Source organism: Oncorhynchus mykiss, chromosome 21, assembly GCF_013265735.2.
Source record: "Oncorhynchus mykiss isolate Arlee chromosome 21, USDA_OmykA_1.1, whole genome shotgun sequence".
NCBI lineage: Eukaryota > Metazoa > Chordata > Actinopteri > Salmoniformes > Salmonidae > Oncorhynchus > Oncorhynchus mykiss.
The window spans coordinates 3,015,318-3,036,167 of NC_048585.1; the positions used below are offsets into that span (position 1 = coordinate 3,015,318).

Consider the following 20,850-nt stretch of genomic DNA (forward strand, 5'->3'; position numbering starts at 1 on the left):
GCTGCTCTTCTCTCCAGTACTGAGTATCAAAGCTGCTCTTCTCCCCAGTACTGAGTATCAAAGCTGCTCTTCTCTCCAGTACTGAGTATCAAAGCTGCTCTTCTCTCCAGTACTGAGTATCAAAGCTGCTCTTCTCTCCAGTACTGAGTATCAAAGCTGCTCTTCTCCCCAGTACTGAGTATCAAAGCTGCTCTTCTCCCCAGTACTGAGTATCAAAGCTGCTCTTCTCTCCAGTACTGAATATCAAAGCTGCTCCTCTCTCCAGTACTGCATATCAAAGCTGCTCTTCTCTCCAGTACTGAGTATCAAAGCTGCTCTTCTCTCCAGTACTATATATCAAAGCTGCTCTTCTCCCCAGTACTGAATATCAAAGCTGCTCTTCTCCCCAGTACTGAATATCAAAGCTGCTCTTCTCCCCAGTACTGAATATCAAAGCTGCTCCTCTCTCCAGCTGTCTGTTACAGTACTGAATATCAAAGCTGCTCCTCTCTCCAGCTGTCTTTTACAGTACTGAATATCAAAGCTGCTCCTCTCTCCAGCTGTCTGTTACAGTACTGAATATCAAAGCTGCTCCTCTCTCCAGCTGTCTGTTACAGTACTGAATATCAAAGCTGCTCCTCTCTCCAGCATGTCTGTTACAGTACTGAATATCAAAGCTGCTCCTCTCTCCAGCTGTCTTTTACAGTACTGAATATCAAAGCTGCTCCTCTCTCCAGCTGTCTGTTACAGTACTGAATATCAAAGCTGCTCCTCTCTCCAGCTGTCTGTTACAGTACTGAATATCAAAGCTGCTCCTCTCTCCAGCATGTCTGTTACAGTACTGAATATCAAAGCTGCTCCTCTCTCCAGCTGTCTGTTACAGTACTGAATATCAAAGCTGCTCCTCTCCCCAGCTGTCTGTTACAGTACTGAATATCAAAGCTGCTCCTCTCTCCAGCTGTCTGTTACAGTACTGAATATCAAAGCTGCTCCTCTCTCCAGCTGTCTGTTACAGTACTGAATATCAAAGCTGCTCCTCTCTCCAGCTGTCTGTTACAGTACTGAATATCAAAGCTGCTCCTCTCTCCAGCTGTCTGTTACAGTACTGAATATCAAAGCTGCTCCTCTCTCCAGCTGTCTGTTACAGTACTGAATATCAAAGCTGCTCCTCTCCCCAGCTGTCTTTTACAGTACTGAATATCAAAGCTGCTCCTCTCTCCAGCATGTCTGTTACAGTACTGAATATCAAAGCTGCTTCTCTCTCCAGCTGTCTGTTACAGTACTGAATATCAAAGCTGCTCCTCTCTCCAGCTGTCTGTTACAGTACTGAATATCAAAGCTGCTTCTCTCTCCAGCTTGTCTGTCTGTGATACAGTACTATTTTCTAACCCACTCTCTGGGCCTGGCATTGTTACAGTCTATTACCGAGAGATCAAACAAACGAAGGCAAGCCCATTTTTTATGTTTTCCAGTAAAAAGTGGAACATTGAAAAAGAAATATATATTCTCCTCCCAATGTTTGTTCTCCTCAGAATTGATCTGGAATAATGTGAAAGGACTTTCTGCTTGTGTCTGTTTTCTTCTGTGCTTCACTCACCAGCCTTTGTGACACTCACCAGCCTTTGTGACACTCACCAGCCTCTGTGATACTCATCAGTCTCTGTGATACTCATCAGTCTCTGTGATACTCATCAGTCTCTGTGATACTCATCAGTCTCTGTGATACTCATCAGTCTCTGTGATACTCATCAGTCTATGTGATACTCATCAGTCTCTGTGATACTCATCAGTCTCTGTGATACTCATCAGTCTCTGTGATACTCACCAGTCTCTGTGATACTCATCAGTCTCTGTGATACTCATCAGTCTCTGTGATACTCATCAGTCTCTGTGATACTCATCAGTCTCTGTGATACTCATCAGTCTCTGTGATACTCATCAGTCTCTGTGATACTCACCAGTCTCTGGGACACTCACCAGCCTTTGTGACACTCACCAGCCTCTGTGACACTCACCAGCCTTTGTGACACTCACCAGCCTCTGTGACACTCACCAGCCTTTGTGACACTCACCAGCCTTTGTGACACTCACCAGCCTCTGTGATACTCATCAGTCTCTGTGATACTCACCAGCCTTTGTGACACTCACCAGCCTTTGTGACACTCACCAGCCTTTGTGACACTCGCCAGCCTTTGTGACACTCACCAGCCTTTGTGACACTCACCAGCCTTTGTGACACTCGCCAGCCTTTGTGACACTCACCAGCCTTTGTGACACTCACCAGCCTTTGTGACACTCACCAGCCTTTGTGACACTCACCAGCCTTTGTGACACTCACCAGCCTTTGTGACACTCGCCAGCCTTTGTGACACTCACCAGCCTTTGTGACACTCACCAGCCTTTGTGACACTCACCAGCCTTTGTGACACTTCAGTGTTGAGGAGCAACTGGGATGTTGGTCTTCTATGTTGACAGTTGATTATTTATCGGCTGTGGGAGACTGTCTCGACAAGTGAGCATTGTTGGAATGGCTTCATATTCACATTCAGAACGCTATTTATAAAAATAAAAAAAACATTTATTTTATATACAATACACATATGAATGGAGGATCACGGTACAAATATTATCCTTGACAATAACAAACAAAACTAATTAAAATGTTGTACAAACAAACAGGCAAACAATATAGCTATGTACATACTGTCAGGAGTCAGAATTATTTGAGAAGACAAAATGAATCGTACAGACAGGAAGTAAGAGTTCCCAGTATAATGTTTGGACGGTCTGGGAAACATCCACTTTAAAATTAATGCCAAACGAAAACCATTGATTTCACAGTTTAACAACTCTATGCACAAGGGCTACTTTTAACAATTTACACTGAAAATGTTACCTATACACATTTACCGAGAGAACGGTGCAGATGCTAAGTTCGGTAACAGAATTTTGGTAAAAATCTCTCTTCGTTTTTTACGTGTCCACATTTCCCCAGAAATTCTCTTAAATATCTGCTCCAAATTAAGATTCAACAGAGTCGGCAGAAAGAATGGAGTGTCAGCTATTGACTTTGACATGTTTTATTTTGACAGACAGTGAAGTGATTGCGGTAATGGAATTTCATCACGGGTCCCTGATCTGTACTACACAGAACTACATTATCATGGACATGATTGTCATTCTGGTCCCTGATCTGTCCTACACAGAACTACATTATCATGGACATGACTGTCATTCTGTTCCCTGATCTGTACTCCACAGAACTGCATTATCATGGACATGATTGTCATTCTGGTCCCTGATCTGTACTACACAGAACTACATTATCATGGACATGACTGTCATTCTGGTCCCTGATCTGTACTACACAGAACTACATTATCATGGACATGACTGTCATTCTGGTCCCTGATCTGTACTACACAGAACTACATTATCATGGACATGACTGTCATTCTGGTCCCTGATCTGTACTACACAGAACTGCATTATCATGGATTGTCATTCTGTTCACGGTGACGGATCCTGAATAGGTAGACTGGGGTCTGAATACGCAACATGTCATTCTACACACTGGCTGTTATTTTAATGAGCTCTGACCCCAAACAAGAAGAAATTTGGTTGGTTCGACGACAAAGACCAAATCTGAACCAATCAGAGACGTCTATGTTCCAAAGTACAGAACAGAACAATAGCATTCAGTACAGTACAGTATTTTATTTATTTATTTTATTTCACCTTTATTTAACCAGGTAGGCTAGTTGAGAACAAGTTCTCATTTGCAACTGCGACCTGGCCAAGATAAGGCATAGCAGTGTGAACAGACAACACAGAGTTACACATGGAGTAAACAATTAACAAGTCAATAACACAGTAGAAAACAAAGGGGGATTCTATATACAATGTGTGCAAAAGGCATGAGGAGGTAGGCGAATAATTACAATTTAGCAGATTAACACTGGAGTGATAAATGATCAGATGGTCATGTACAGATATTGGTGTGCAAAAGAGCAGAAAAATAAATAAATAAAAACAGTATGGGATGAGGTAGGTGAAAATGGGTGGGCTATTTACCAATAGACTATGTACAGCTGCAGCGATCGGTTAGCTGCTCAGATAGCTGATGTTTGAAGTTGGTGAGGGAGATAAAAGTCTCCAACTTCAGCGATTTTTGCAATTCGTTCCAGTCACAGGCAGCAGAGTACTGGAACGAAAGGCGGCCAAATGAGGTGTTGGCTTTAGGGATGATCAGTGAGATACACCTGCTGGAGCGCGTGCTACGGGTGGGTGTTGCCATCGTGACCAGTGAGCTGAGATAAGGCGGAGCTTTACCTAGCATGGACTTGTAGATGACCTGGAGCCAGTGGGTCTGGCGACGAATATGTAGCGAGGGCCAGCCGACTAGAGCATACAAGTCGCAGTGGTGGGTGGTATAAGGTGCTTTAGTGACAAAACGGATGGCACTGTGATAGACTGCATCCAGTTTGCTGAGTAGGGTGTTGGAAGCCATTTTGTAGATGACATCGCCGAAGTCGAGGATCGGTAGGATAGTCAGTTTTACTAGGGTAAGCTTGGCGGCGTGAGTGAAGGAGGCTTTGTTGCGGAATAGAAAGCCGACTCTTGATTTGATTTTCGATTGGAGATGTTTGATATGAGTCTGGAAGGAGAGTTTGCAGTCTAGCCAGACACCTAGGTACTTATAGATGTCCACATATTCTAGGTCGGAACCATCCAGGGTGGTGATGCTAGGCGGGGATGCGGGTGCAGGCAGCGATCGGTTGAAAAGCATGCATTTGGTTTTACTAGCGTTTAAGAGCAGTCGGAGGCCACGGAAGGAGTGTTGTATGGCATTGAGAGTAGAGTAGAGTTCAGTACAGTAAAGTAGAATTCAGTTCAGTAGAGTAGAGTTCAGTACAGTAGAGTAGAGTTCAGTTCAGTAGAGTAGAGTTCAGTACAGTGCAGTAGAGTTCAGTTCAGTAGAGTAGAGTTCAGTACAGTAGAGTAGAGTTCAGTACAGTAGAGTAGAGTTCAGTTCAGTAGAGTAGAGTTCAGTACAGTAGAGTAGAGTTCAGTTCAGTAGAGTAGAGTTCAATACAGTAGAGTAGAGTTCAGTACAGTAGAGAAGAGTTCAGTTCAGTAGAGTAGAGTTCAGTACAGTAGAGTAGAGTTCAGTTCAGTAGAGTAGAGTTCAGTACAGTAGAGTAGAGTTCAGTACAGTAGAGTAGAGTTCAGTTCAGTAGAGTAGAGTTCAGTACAGTAGAGTAGAGTTCAGTTCAGTAGAGTTCAGTACAGTAGAGAAGAGTTCAGTTCAGTAGAGTAGAGTTCAGTACAGTAGAGTAGAGTTCAGTTCAGTAGAGTAGAGTTCAGTACAGTAGAGTAGAGTTCAGTACTGTAGAGTTCAGTACAGTAGAGTAGAGTTCAGTTCAGTAGAGTAGAGTTCAGTACAGTAGAGTAGAGTTCAGTACAGTAGAGAAGAGTTCAGTTCAGTAGAGTAGAGTTCAGTACAGTAGAGTAGAGTTCAGTTCAGTAGAGTAGAGTTCAGTACAGTAGAGAAGAGTTCAGTACAGTAGAGTAGAGTTCAGTTCAGTAGAGTAGAGTTCAGTACAGTAGAGTAGAGTTCAGTTCAGTAGAGTAGAGTTCAGTACAGTAGAGTAGAGTTCAGTACAGTAGAGAAGAGTTCAGTTCAGTAGAGTTCAGTTCAGTAGAGTAGAGTTCAGTTCAGTAGAGAAGAGTTCAGTACAGTAGAGTGGAGTTCAGTACAGTAGAGTTCAGTACAGTACAGTAGAGTTCAGTAGAGTTCAGTACAGTAGAGTAGAGTTCAGTTCAGTAGAGTAGAGTTCAGTACAGTAGAATAGAGTTCAGTACAGTAGAGAAGAGTTCAGTTCAGTAGAGTAGAGTTCAGTACAGTAGAGTAGAGTTCAGTTCAGTAGAGTAGAGTTCAGTACAGTAGAGAAGAGTTCAGTTCAGTAGAGTAGAGTTCAGTACAGTAGAGTAGAGTTCAGTTCAGTTCAGTAGAGTAGAGTTCAGTACAGTAGAGTAGAGTTCAGTACTGTAGAGTTCAGTACAGTAGAGTAGAGTTCAGTTCAGTAGAGTAGAGTTCAGTACAGTAGAGTAGAGTTCAGTACAGTAGAGAAGAGTTCAGTACAGTAGAGAAGAGTTCAGTTCAGTAGAGTTCAGTAGAGTTCAGTACAGTAGAGAAGAGTACTTTTTTTGGGGGGGGGGGGGGGGGGGGGGGATTCCAAATGAACTTTGAGGTCGTTGACTTTAATTCCTCAACGTATTTTGGTGGAGGTGGAACAGGCAGCGTAGAAGAAATAAAATGTGGACGACCCACTACATTCGGTTTTACTACAACAATCCTGCCTTGTAATGACATTTTAAGAGAGGCCCCATCTGTACATCAGAGCCCATCCCCATCTTTTAGGTTGACATAGTTCTTTCTACAAACCAGGGAACATTTGGTGGATATGCATATTCCCAAATAAGTCAAGTCGGTGTCATTCTGCCACAGCAGGCAAAGTCAGCAGTTTTACAGGGATATTTAGGGGCACCAGTATAGCTTTTTCTCCAGTTTATTTTATATCCTGAAAATGAAACGTGAAGAGTCAATCATTTCAGAATCTGTGGAAGGGAATTTGAGATGTCTGAGAAATTCAGTAAAGTGTCATCGATGCTGCGTACCTTTTAATGTGGATGGGAGAAACATGTGGGTACAATCTGATGGCTTTGAGGAACACTGGAAACAGAAAGGCTTGGATTAAAATGTTTCCCGTCTGCACCACTGTTTGGGGTGCAGAATACAATGTTTTTAACATTGAGATGAATCCTTTACCAAAACCAAGACCACAGGACTCCAAAACAAACCACAGACTATCAAGGGCCTTTTCTGCATCCAAACTAAAACAAGTGCAATAGACGTGTTACAGTATGAGACTAAAAGACCCAGTTTGATCCTCTTCAAGAGTAATTTTTTATTTTACCTTTATTGCAAGTCAGTTAAGAACAAATTCTAACTGCCTGTTCAGAGGCAGAACGACATATTTGTACCTTGGCAGCTCGGAGATTTGAACTTGCAACCTTCCGGTTACTAGCCCAACGCTCTAACCACTAGTCTATGCTGCTGCCCCAGATTTAGGTCGTAGTAAGGTAACTAAGGTGTTGTACTCTCATGTTTTAACACTGTTAAAATCCTTTTTGCCCCGTACATGTTTCTTTCAGCTCATTTTCAACTAATCTGCTTTTCCGTCTCTAATAAAAAATAAAATAAATTCACTGCGAGTTGAATAAAGTGGTGAGGCAAACAAAGCACAGTTTCTTCTGGAAAACCAGTTTGTCACCTCCCGAAGTAACTGAGGGAAATGGATATTGTTCTGCAGCAAAGTTGTCCAAAGGATCTCTTCTGGCACCTTTCTGTTTGGAGCTGTCCAGTAAGATAAGGACCTGGTCAGAGAAGACTACGGGGAGCAGCTCAGCTCTCTGAAAACACCTGTTGATATAGCGAGATAGAAATACTATAGTCTATCTGGGAAAATGTATTATGTCTTGTAGAAAATAGATTTTCAATCTTTGACAGTCAAATTCCTAAGACGACGGGCATCTAATATATTAAACTCTGTAGCAAATGAGATGAGGTCACCGGAGAGAGGCCTGATCAGTTTGAGAGTGAGATGAAACATGAGACCTAATCTAACTGAAAATTACATTCCTTATTAAAATCTCCTCCCACAACAAGTTGGTGTTGTGAATGATCTAAGAGCCTTTTTAGAGAGAGAACGACGCACGTTAGAATCATGCGTGTCTGGACAGTAGATTGAGGCAAAACACATCATAGTGTGATGTTTAACCGTGGGGACAAATAAAAAACGTGCTGTACCATCATCATGTTAATTCCCATGAAGTTTACACTAACCCAGCCAGGACTTCATTCACTGACAGCAAAATATTTTAGCCATCTGAAGTTTGCAGCCTGTACCAAATAATTATCCAGCCAGCTAACTTCGCTAGCCAGCTAGCTCCGAGCCAAACTGTAATTTCAGCCATACAACTAGAATGCTAACAGACAAGTTAGCTAATAAACTAGGCTACTCATACAAAGTGCACTGAGATATGTAGCTGAATAACAAATCAATGTGGGCAACGTTAGCTACTTAGCTTAGCATTAGTTGTGTACGTCTTGCATATGGGGTGTCCAAGGAAGGTGGGGCATCATTATCACTATGTTCTGTTTGCAATGGGGAGAATCTGGAGGGGTTGGGGGTGATGGCTGGACTCCTGTCCTCAGCTGCAAGGCATGCCCCTGCTTCTTCCACTGTGTGGAATTCAGTGTGCCCGTTTTAAATTCAGTCTTACTTCCTTGTAGCAACAGCATCCATTTTGGTAGATTCTCTTGAAGAAAATGTTTGGGTCAGAACCCTCTGCGCGTATTCAGTCTCCTTTCTCTGTTTTTGAGCGACATAATTTCCTCCCACTTTGTGTGCTTTTACCCGGTGAGACTTTGATAAAACGCTCCATAGGTGGTTGGCTAATTGGCAGATTCACCCAACCCTCTAGCTAGCTGACTCAGATGGCAGATTCACCCAACCCTCTAGCTAGCTGACTCAGATGGTAGATTCACCCGACCCTCTAGCTAGATGACTCAGATGGCAGATTCACCCGACCCTCTAGCTAGCTGACTCAGATGGTAGATTCACCCGACCCTTTAGCTAGATGACTCAGATGGCAGATTCACCCGACCCTCTAGCTAGCTGACTCAGATGGTAGATTCACTCGACCCTCTAGCTAGCTGACTCAGATGGCAGATTCACCCGACCCTCTAGCTAGCTTACTCAGATGGTAGATTCACCCGACCCTCTAGTTAGCTGACTCAGATGGCAGATTCCCCCAACCTCTAGCTAGCTAACTCAGATTGCAGATTCACCCCACCCTCTAGCTAGCTGACTCAGATGGTAGATTCACCCCACCCTCTAGCTAGCTGACTCAAATGGCAGATTCACCCCACCCTCTAGCTAGCTGACTCAGATGGCAGATTCACCCGACCCTCTAGCTAGATGACTCAGATGGCAGATTCCCCCAACCCTCTAGCTAGCTGACTCAGATGGCAGATTCACCCGACCCTCTAGCTAGCTGACTCAGATGGCAGATTCACCCGACCCTCTAGCTAGCTGACTCAAATGGCAGATTCACCCCACCCTCTAGCTAGCTGACTCAGATGGCAGATTCACCCCACCCTCTAGCTAGCTGACTCAGATGGCAGATTCACCCGACCCTCTAGCTAGCTGACTCAGATGGCAGATTCACCCGACCCTCTAGCTAGATGACTCAGATGGCAGATTCACCCCACCCTCTAGCTAGCTGACTCAGATGGCAGATTCACCCGACCCTCTAGCTAGATGACTCAGATGGCAGATTCCCCCAACCCTCTAGCTAGCTGACTCAGATTGCAGATTCACCCGACCCTCTAGCTAGCTGACTCAGATGGCAGATTCCCCCAAACCCTCTAGCTAGATGACTCAGATGGCAGATTCACCCGACCCTCTAGCTAGCTGACTCAGATGGCAGATTCCCCCAAACCCTCTAGCTAGCTGACTCAGATGGCAGATTCACCCCACCCTCTAGGTAGCTGACTCAGATGGCAGATTCACCCCACCCTCTAGGTAGCTGACTCAGATGGCAGATTCACCCCACCCTCTAGCTAGCTGACTCAGATGGCAGATTCAGCCGACCCTCTAGCTAAGTGACTCAGATGGCAGATTCACCCGACCCTCTAGCTAAGTGACTCAGATGACAGATTCACCCGACCCTCTAGCTAGCTGACTCAGATGGCAGATTCACCCGACCCTCTAGCTAGCTGACTCAGTTTTATTTTTTCCCTCTGCATTGGTTTTCATTTTACCAAGCTAGAATAGAAAAGGTCTTGCTTGCCACAGTCAAATGTTTCAGCCAGAACTATGGTTTGATTTATATCCCCGTTAGAGATATAGACTACTACATATAATACTGTTCACTATGCTCATGGACCTGATGTTATCATGTTATTCAGGGGTAAAGATGAACATGGTCCCATTAGTTGACGTACAGTATATGGTTAAATGTCACAGTTGTTACGTACAGTGTATGTCTAGTGAGGTCAAGCCCTGAATAGTATTGAATCAAGTCTAATTGAAACCTATATCACATCAGAAAAGACCACATAGTAATTCTGATTCCCTATAAAGGTTTAGTTATCACGCAGCCTACAGATCATGTAATTATTCACAGCCTAGACTCCCCTGTCGGTAGATATACAAGTTAATATGAAAGATTAATCAGTGTGTGTGTGTGTGTGTGTGTGTGTGTGTGCGTGTGTGTGTGTGCGCTTAATCAGATCCTGAACATCATAGCTAATCAGCTTCACAAACATGATACTTGGTGCTTTTCATCACACCATATGCAGCTAGTGGATTATTAATCTTTCCTCAATAATTTATCTTCCCTAAATGATAGAAAAATGCTTGTCAGGCTTTAGGGGCCTTATAAAGGATGCTGATTCATTTGCAGGGCGATAGGATTGAATCCCATCGGGAGTCTAAGTGAACATGGCGGCTTGTGAGATTGTTGTTATGCCGACTCATTGTTTTACAGAATAATCAACCAGTAACTAATATACAGTCCAGCGCATTCAGGAAGTATACACACGTCTTGACTTTTACACACATTTCGTTGTGTTACAAAGTGGGATTAAAATGGATGTGTCCTTTTTTTGTCAACGATCTACAGAAAATACTAAACATTTGTAAAAATAAATAAAAATAAACTAATATATATTGATTAGATAAGTATTCAACCCTCTGAGTGACTGGGAGTATTGATAGAACCATCCAAAGTGTAATTAATATCTTCACCAGGCTCAAAGGGATATTCAATGTCTTGCATTTTTTTTTTTTACTCATCTACCAATAGGAGCCCTTCTTTGCGAGGCATTGGAAAAACCTCCCTGGTCCTTGTGGTTGAATCTGTGTTTGAAATTCACTGCTCGACTGAGGGACATTACAGATAATTGTATGTGTGGAATACAGAGCTGAGGTAGTCATTCAAAAGTTTTTTAAACAAGTTAAACATTATTATTGCACACAAAATGTGTAAATTAAACTTATTATGTGACTTTTTATCCAAATATTTACTCCTGAACTTATTTAGGCTTTCCATAACGAAGGGGTTGAATACTTATTGACTCAAGACATTTGAGTTTCTCATTTTTTAAATTAATTTGTGGAAAAATTTGAGAAACATAATTCCACTTTGACATTATGCAGTATTGTGTATAGGCCACAGCCCAATTTTTATTTAATTTTTTATTTTTATTAATTTTAAATTCAGTCTGTAACACAACTAAATGTGTAAAAAGTCAAGGTGTGTGAATACTTGCTGAAGGCCCTGTATATTACCCATCATTAGCGTTTTACATTTTCATTTGAGAGCCTCGCCAGGTTTAACAACATTACTTGGACTCTCGGTAGCTAAGCCATCCCCGGAGCTGTCATTACAACTGAGATATAAACTTCGAGTTAGGATTTTTCACATTTCCATCGTCTCAGAGTAGATTCCGTTGTAGAATGTAAACAGTATAGCACTGGGTCTCGGCAGTTCGTTTGATATATTGATCAGCTCATCTGGGTCCAATTCGTTGGATCACTCCTCAACGGACACCCCGTGTGCTTTCCCTATACTGTGCACTAGTTTTGACCAGAGCCCTATTCCCTATACTGTGCACTAGTTTTGACCAGAGCCCTATTCCCTATACTGTGCACTAGTTTTGACCAGAGCCCTATTCCCTATACAGTGCACTAGTTTTGACCAGAGCCCTATTCCCTATACTGTGCACTAGTTTTGACCAGAGCCCTATTCCCTATACAGTGCACTAGTTTTGACCAGAGCCCTATTCCCTATACTGTGCACTAGTTTTGACCAGAGCCCTATAGCCCTATTCCCTATACTGTGCACTAGTTTTGACCAGAGCCCTATAGCCCTATTCCCTATACTGTGCACTAGTTTTGACCAGAGCCCTATTCCCTATACTGTGCACTAGTTTTGACCAGAGCCCTATTCCCTATACTGTGCACTAGTTTTGACCAGAGCCCTATTCCCTATACTGTGCACTAGTTTTGACCAGAGCCCTATTCCCTATACTGTGCACTAGTTTTGACCAGAGCCCTATTCCCTATACTGTGCACTAGTTTTGACCAGAGCCCTATTCCCTATACTGTGCACTAGTTTTGACCAGAGCCCTATTCCCTATACTGTGCACTAGTTTTGACCAGAGCCCTATTCCCTATGCTGTGCACTAGTTTTGACCAGAGCCCTATTCCCTATACTGTGCACTAGTTTTGACCAGAGCCCTATTCCCTATACTGTGCACTAGTTTTGACCAGAGCCCTATTCCCTATACTGTGCACTAGTTTTGACCAGAGCCCTATTCCCTATACAGTGCACTAGTTTTGACCAGAGCCCTATTCCCTATACTGTGCACTAGTTTTGACCAGAGCCCTATAGCCCTATTCCCTATACTGTGCACTAGTTTTGACCAGAGCCCTATAGCCCTATTCCCTATACTGTGCACTAGTTTTGACCAGAGCCCTATTCCCTATACTGTGCACTAGTTTTGACCAGAGCCCTATTCCCTATACAGTGCACTAGTTTTGACCAGAGCCCTATAGCCCTATTCCCTATGCTGTGCACTAGTTTTGACCAGAGCCCTATTCCCTATGCTGTGCACTAGTTTTGACCAGAGCCCTATTCCCTATACTGTGCACTAGTTTTGACCAGAGCCCTATTCCCTATGCTGTGCACTAGTTTTGACCAGAGCCCTATAGCCCTATTCCCTATAATGTGCACTAGTTTTGACCAGAGCCCTATTCCCTATACTGTGCACTAGTTTTGACCAGAGCCCTCTTCCCTATACTGTGCACTAGTTTTGACCAGAGCCCTATTCTCTATACTGTGCACTAGTTTTGACCAGAGCCCTATTCCCTATACTGTGCACTAGTTTTGACCAGAGCCCTATTCCCTATACTGTGCACTAGTTTTGACCAGAGCCCTATTCCCTATACTGTGCACTAGTTTTGACCAGAGCCCTATAGCCCTATTCCCTATACTGTGCACTAGTTTTGACCAGAGCCCTATTCCCTATACTGTGCACTAGTTTTGACCAGAGCCCTATAGCCCTATTCCCTATACTGTGCACTAGTTTTGACCAGAGCCCTATTCCCTTTGCTGTGCACTAGTTTTGACCAGAGCCCTATTCTCTATGCTGTGCACTAGTTTTGACCAGAGCCCTATTCCCTATGCTGTGCTCTAGTATTAAGCGGAGCCCTTTGGGCACTATAAAGGACACAGTGTAACATTTGGGAAGCAGACTGCTCTCTGTGATCTGTTAAAGGAACTCTGGGAAGCTCCAGTAATTCAGCAGTGTCACCCAGCTCTCCTCCCACTATAAATCACATTACTACGGACTAACGCCAGGAGACACAGACCATTGATTAGTAGCCACTGAATATCCCCCCTTTCAGAGAACCTTTTAAACATGGGGGGATGATACTATATCTATTGGAGCTCAGACACCAATGGACTGCAAATAGGACACTGCAACCACGTTCACTCATCACTACTGCTTTTACTTGTAAATGCCCAGGTCATTTATTGGCTCCCATTGAGGTGACGCCACGGCCCATCAACGTTGAAGAGTTTCTGTGTTTCACGCTCACTCGGTCTTCATTAGGTCCCCCCGGGTACGTAGCGGAGCCCTATTGGAAACGACGGGTCGGGTTAGGCTATCAGCTTTAGCTTCACCGCTACACTGTTCACCTCTCACCTGTTCTCTCCCATCACCCGCCATTAGCACGACAACACTGTTCTATTAGCGGCAGCTTTGTTAAAGGGGATGTGTCAAGAGGAGGCCTTCCTTAAAGGGTATGTGAAGATAGTGGAGTCTGACTGGACACCTCATCTCCTTGGGCTTTCAATGAAGGGGTTTTTAGGAGAACGAGAACAGAAAGGTTTTTTTTATTTTTTAAATGGGATCCGTCACACACACACCCGTCTCTGACAGATATCTGAGAATTTCAATGAAATGCACAGACAAAAGACAAAATAGACTGAACCTGATTCAGCAGCTATGTAGGGTCTGGGTGGGTGAGTCATTGGTACCTTTAATAAAGGCACCCCTATTTCATATTTAGTGCACTACTTTTCACAAGGGCTTAGTCAAATGTAGTGTACTATATATTTAATAGGGTGCCATTTGGAGTCAAGGCTGAATCTTTCTGGGGCGGATTGGAACCTCCATTTGTATCCTCTAGCAGCCCTCCATTCAACCCCCTCCATTCAACCCCCTCCATTCAACATTAATCACTATTTGTCTGCTATTAGCCACAGAAAATGGATAACCTTGGCATGTGATGACGTCATCCATCCTAAGAATACACCTTAAACAAATGAATAACAACCAGAAAGCACTAGAGTAGCATTCAGCTGTAAACCTTAAACAAATGAATAACAACCAGAAAGCACTAGAGTAGCATTCAGCTGTAAACCTTAAACAAATGAATAACAACCAGAAAGCACTAGAGTAGCATTCAGCTGTAAACCTTAAACAAATGAATAACAACCAGAAAGCACTAGAGTAGCATTCAGCTGTACACTTTAAACAAAGAACATGCTAATATACACTCAGGTGGTCGTGCTAGAGTACGGTAATGACAGTTTTGTATGTTGTGCGGTCATCTCGGTAAGCTAGCTTGCTAGTTGGATCTCTGTGAGATAGTTAACTGGGCCTGTGTTAGATATTGTACAGTATCTAGCTGGTCCTTAGTCCTTGGGGCAGCAGGTAGCCTAGTGGTAGCCTAGGCCGTCATTGTAAATAAGAATTTGTTCTTAATTAACTGACTTGCCTAGTTAAATAAAGATTACATTTAAAATGTAAAGATGGTTAACTGGGCCTGAGTTAGAGAACTAGATTCCAATGTTAGCTAGCTAGCTGAGCCTGTGTTGTAGGGTATGTTAATGAGTGTTCTATAAGGGTCTGTGTTAGCTAGCTAACTGGGGCCTGTGTTGTAGGGTATGTTAATGAGGGTTCTATAAGGGTCTGTGTTAGCTAGCTAGCTGGGCCTGTGTTATACCCTCCAGACGAGCTTCAATGCCATACAACTCTCCTTCCGTGGCCTCCAATTGCTCTTAAATACAAGTAAAACTAAATGCATGCTCTTCAACCGATCGCTACCTGCACCTACCCGCCTGTCCAACATCACTACTCTGGACGGCTCTGACTTAGAATATGTGGACAACTACAAATACCTAGGTGTCTGGTTAGACTGTAAACTCTCCTTCCAGACTCACATCAAACATCTCCAATCCAAAGTTAAATCTAGAATTGGCTTCCTATTTGGCAACAAAGCCTCCTTCACCCATGCTGCCAAACATACCCTTGTAAAACTGACCATCCTACCGATCCTTGACTTCGGCGATGTCATTTAAAAAATTGCCTCCAACACCCTGCTCAATAAATTTGATTCAGTCTATCACAGTGCAATCCGTTTTGTCACCAAAGCCCCATATACTACCCACCACTGCGACCTGTACGCTCTTGTTGGCTGGCCCTCGCTTCATACTCGTCGCCAAACCCACTGGCTCCGGGTCATCTGCAAGTCTCTGCTAGGTAAAGCCCCGCCTTATCTCAGCTCACTGGTCACCATAGCATCAACAACCTGTAGCACGCGCTCCAGCAGGTATATCTCTCTGGTCAACCCCAAAACCAAATCTTCCTTTGGGCGCCTCTCCTTCCAGTTCTCTGCTGCCAATGACTGGAACGAACTACAAAAATCTCTGAAACTGGAAACACTTATCTCCCTCACTAGCTTAAAGCACCAACTGTCAGAGCAGCTCACAGATTACTGCACCTGTTCATAGCCCATCTATAATTTAGCCCAAACAACTACCTCTCCCCCTACTGTATTTATTTATTTTGCTCCTTTGCACCCCATTATTTTTATTTCTACTTTGCACATTCTTCCATTGCAAAACTACCATTCCAGTGTTTTACTTGCTATATTGTATTTACTTTGCCACCATGGCCTTTTTGCCTTTACCTCCCTTATCTCACCTCATTTGCTCACATCGTATATAGACTTGTTTATACTGTATTATTGACTGTATGTTTGTTTTACTCCATGTGTAACTCTGTGTCGTTGTATGTGTCGAACTACTTTGCTTTATCTCGGCCAGGTCGCAAATGTAAATGAGAACTTGTTCTCAACTTGCCTACCTGGTTAAATAAAGGTGAAATAAAAATACAATAAATAAAAATAGGATATGTTAATGAGTTCTATAAGGGTCTGTGTTAGCTAGCTAGCTGGGCCTGTGAAATAGGGTATGTTAATGAGTTCTATAAGGGTCTGTGTTATCTAGCTAGCTGGGCCTGTGAAATAGGGTATTTTAATGAGTGTTGGATAGGATGTGGAGATTCCTGGCTCCTCATTGACATTCAGACGAAGGCAGCAGAATGAATCAGCACACTGAATATTCTGACAGCATATAGTTCTCGGCGGAGCAGTTTTATACTCTGTATTTACATGACATCACATCATAGCTCTTCAGCTGTCAGGAAATAATAGCAACACACAAGCTGCCAAATAAAATAACAAAATACCTGAACAGGAATAAAAACGATTTATGTCAGTTGGTTGGTTGTACCACTCTCTTCCAGGTGTTAGCTAGTTAGCTGGGCCTGTGTTATATGGTATGTTAATGGATGTTCTATACGGGTCTGTGTTAGCTAGCTGGGTCTGTTAGTGAGCTAGCTGGGTCAGTGTTAGAATCTGTTCAGTAGTTAGCTGGGTCTCTGTTAGAGCCGGGTTAGTGTGTAAGCTGGGTCTCTGTTAGAGCCGGGTTAGTGTGTTAGCTGGGTCTCTGTTAGAGCCGGGTTAGTGTGTTAGCTGGGTCTCTGTTAGAGCCGGGTTAGTGTGTTAGCTGTGTCTCTGTTAGAGCCGGGTCAGTGTGTTAGCTGAGTCTCTGTTAGAGCCAGGTTAGGGTGTTAGCTGGATCTCTGTTAGAGCCAGGTTAGGGTGTTAGCTGGGTCTCTGTTAGAGCCGGGTCAGTGTGTTAGCTGGTTCTCTGTCAGAGCCGGGTTTGTGTGTTAGCTGGGTCTCTGTTAGCTGGGTCTCTGTTAGAGCCGGGTTAGTGTGTTAGCTGGGTCTCTGTTAGAGCCGGGTTAGTGTGTTAGCTGGGTCTCTGTTAGAGCCGGGTCTGTGTGTTAGCTGGGTCTCTGTTAGAGCCGGGTTAGTGTGTTAGCTGGGTCTCTGTTAGAGCCGGGTTAGTGTGTTAGCTGGGTCTCTGTTAGAGCCGGGTTAGTGTGTTAGCTGGGTCTCTGTTATAGCCAGGTTAGTGTGTTAGCTGGGTCTCTGTTAGAGCCGGGTTAGTGTGCTGGCTGGTTATAAAGGTCTGTGTGATTCCTCCAGGGGCCTGGAAGATGTCCTCTAATGAGTCTTGTTATCCCATGTTCCTGTGTTCCTGTATGGGACAGTAATGAGAGGTCCTCTGCCTCCCGGCACACCACACACACACACACACACACACACACACACACACGACACACGCACGCACGCACGCACGCACACACACACACACGCACACACAACCATCACCACCACAACCCTACATGTACTCTAGAGGTCCATTAGTTTGCCACTTTAAAGGATAAACTCTGTTTCTGCCTGGCTAGCTGTCATGCTTATAATAAATGCATAGAGCTGTAGCTAATTAGCATCATGCATAGCTGTGGAAGTTTTGTTGGTGTAGGGGTCAAAACAATACGTTGTTTACTTATCGCGTGGTGGGTGAGAAACGTGACCTTTGGCCCCCGTAGTAGCTCATCGCAACACTGCTGCTTGTGCTCTTACTGCTGCTTCTTAGAGGTCTGACTGGTTAAGATGCTGTGGAAACTAACTCTGCCTGGTTAAGATGCTGTGGAAACTAACTCTGCCTGGTTAAGATGCTGTGGCAACTAACTCTGCCTGGTTAAGATGCTGTGGAAACTAACTCTGCCTGGTTAAGATGCTGTGGCAACTAACTCTGCCTGGTTAAGATGCTGTGGAAACTAACTCTGCCTGGTTAAGATGCTGTGGCAACTAACTCTGCCTGGTTAAGATGCTGTTTAAACTAACTCTGCCTGATTAAGATGCTGTTTAAACTAAGTCTGCCTGATTTAGATGCTGTTTAAACTAAGTCTGCCTGATTAAGATGCTGTTTAAACTAAGTCTGCCTGGTTAAGATGCTGTTTAAACTAAGTCTGCCTGATTTAGATGCTGTTTAAACTAAGTCTGCCTGATTTAGATGCTGTTTAAACTAAGTCTGCCTGATTTAGATGCTGTTTAAACTAAGTCTGCCTGATTTAGATGCTGTTTAAACTAAGTCTGTCTGGTTAAGATGCTGTTTAAACTAAGTCTGCCTGATTTAGATGCTGTTTAAACTAAGTCTGCCTGATTTAGATGCTGTTTAAACTAAGTCTGCCTGATTTAGATGCTGTTTAAACTAAGTCTGCCTGGTTAAGATGCTGTTTAAACCAAGTCTGCCTGGTTAAGATGCTGTTCAAACTAAGTCTGCCTGATTAAGATGCTGTTTAAACTAAGTCTGCCTGATTTAGATGCTGTTTAAACTAAGTCTGCCTGATTAAGATGCTGTTTAAACTAAGTCTGCCTGATTTAGATGCTGTTTAAACTAAGTCTGCCTGGTTAAGATGCTGTTTAAACTAAGTCTGCCTGATTAAGATGCTGTTTAAACTAAGTCTGCCTGATTAAGATGCTGTTTAAACTAAGTCTGCCTGATTTAGATGCTGTTTAAACTAAGGGTACGGCTGCTTTGTGGCGGTGTTGAATTATTCAAAATGCATTCTCTGTGTTCCTTTTTTCTGTTTACTCTTGTCGGTTTAAACAATCTGACGAGGTGCTTGTGTATTTGTGACAGCGCAAGGACAACTAGACTAGTTCTGAATAGACTTGGTCAGATCCAGACCCGGTTTGATCCGATAAAGCGCCAGAGGGAGAGAGGTGCTGCTGTAGTGAGTGACATGGAGAGCAGGGAGGAGGTAACAGGGAGGGAGAGATGAGAGACAGCAAACAACCAACAAGCCGACTTGCACTCTAGTAGAGTAATAGTTGCCATAGCTAGGTTATTTATCATCAAATATGATTCCATAGTATCTGCCTTGACTGCATCAAACCTGGAGAACGTAAGCTAGCTATGCTAATTGAGGCTGAATCAAACCTGGAGAACGTTAGCTAGCTAGGCTAATTGAGGCTGAATCAAACCTGGAGAACGTTAGCTAGCTAGGCTAATTGAGGCTGCATCAAACCTGGAGAACGTTAGCTAGCTAGGCTAATTGAGGCTGAATCAAACCTGGAGAACGTTAGCTAGCTATGCTAATTGAGGCTGAATCAAACCTGGAGAACGTTAGCTAGCTAGGCTAATTGAGGCTGAATCAAACCTGGAGAACGTTAGCTAGCTAGGCTAATTGAGGCTGAATCAAACCTGGAGAACGTTAGCTAGCTAGGCTAATTGAGGCTGAATCAAACCTGGAGAACGTTAGCTAGCTAGGCTAATTGATAACGTGTCTCTCTCTCTCTACGGCAACGATGGTGTTTAGATTTGTACGACAGGCGGTCGCCACCTCTCTGATTCAGAGGGGTTGGGTTAAGTGCAGAAGAGACATTTCAGTTGAAGGCTTTCAGTTGTACAACTGACTAGGTATCCCCCCTTTCCCTTTCCCTTCTGGGAAAAGTCTGTTCAAATTACACATACCCGAGACCCGTGACAATCATCAGTTCCGACCCAGACCCGTGACAATCACATCAGTTCCTACCCAGACCCGTGACAATCACATCAGTTCCCACCCAGACCCGTGACAATCACATCAGTTCCTACCCAGACCCCTGACAATCACATCAGTTCCTACCCAGACCCGTGACAATCATATCAGTTCCTACCCAGACCCCTGATAATCACATCAGTTCCGACCCAGACCCGTGACAATCATATCAGTTCCTACCCAGACCCCTGATAATCACATCAGTTCCGACCCAGACCCGTGACAATCACATCAGTTCCGACCCTGACTCGTGACATTATTTAGAATTCTGGATCCGGAACCGTTCGGGTCCCAGATCGGGTTTCGAGTGTTCGGTATCCGTGAAGTCATCTAGCACACAGGTTGTTATAATCTGGATTGGATACTACCTTAAAACAGGAAGTTTGGCCCTGTCCTAGTTGATATTGATAACTACAGTACCAGTCAAACGTTTGGACACACCTACTCATTCAAGGGTTTTTCTTATTTTTACTATTTTCTACATTGTAGAATAATAGTGAAGACATCAACACGAATTCACTTTTAACAAGGCACACCTGTTAATTGAAATGGATTCCAGGTAACTTCCTCATGAAGCTGGTTGAGAGAATGCCAAGAGTGTGCAAAGCTGTCATCAAGGCAAAGGGTGGCTACTTTGAAGAATCTAAAATCTAAATAATATTTAGATTTGTTTCAACACTTTTTTGGTTACTACATGATTCCATATGTGTTACTTCATAGTGTTGATGTCTTCACTATTATTCTAAAATGTAGAAATAGTCAAATAGTAAAAATAAAGATCAACCCTTGAATGAGTCCAAACCTTTGACTGGTACTGTAACTCAAAAGGTCTTGATGTCTTATTGATGTCAAAAGGTCTTGTGCACCTCTTGATGTCTTACTGCACCCACTCTATCTAGTTCACCTCAGCTAGCTTACTGTCAATTACTCTCTCACTTTTGTGAAATCTTTACATAAAGTACTTAATTGAACACGGAGAC

At 43.5% G+C, this 20,850-nt stretch overlaps 1 protein-coding gene and 1 long non-coding RNA gene across 3 annotated transcripts in view; one reads left to right on the plus strand and one right to left on the minus strand.

Moving 5' to 3' along the window:
* The window catches only part of LOC110499725 (thyrotropin-releasing hormone-degrading ectoenzyme-like), a 417,686-nt gene that overhangs the window by 195,431 nt on the left and 201,405 nt on the right, over positions 1-20,850 (plus strand). The gene's annotated exons all lie outside the window — the stretch shown is intronic.
* On the minus strand, positions 14,032-15,151 carry LOC118942830. Its single transcript, XR_005038457.1, has 2 exons — positions 14,493-15,151; positions 14,032-14,438 (listed from the first exon to the last, which is right to left on the minus strand). It is a non-coding gene; the product is annotated as an uncharacterized LOC118942830 (long non-coding RNA).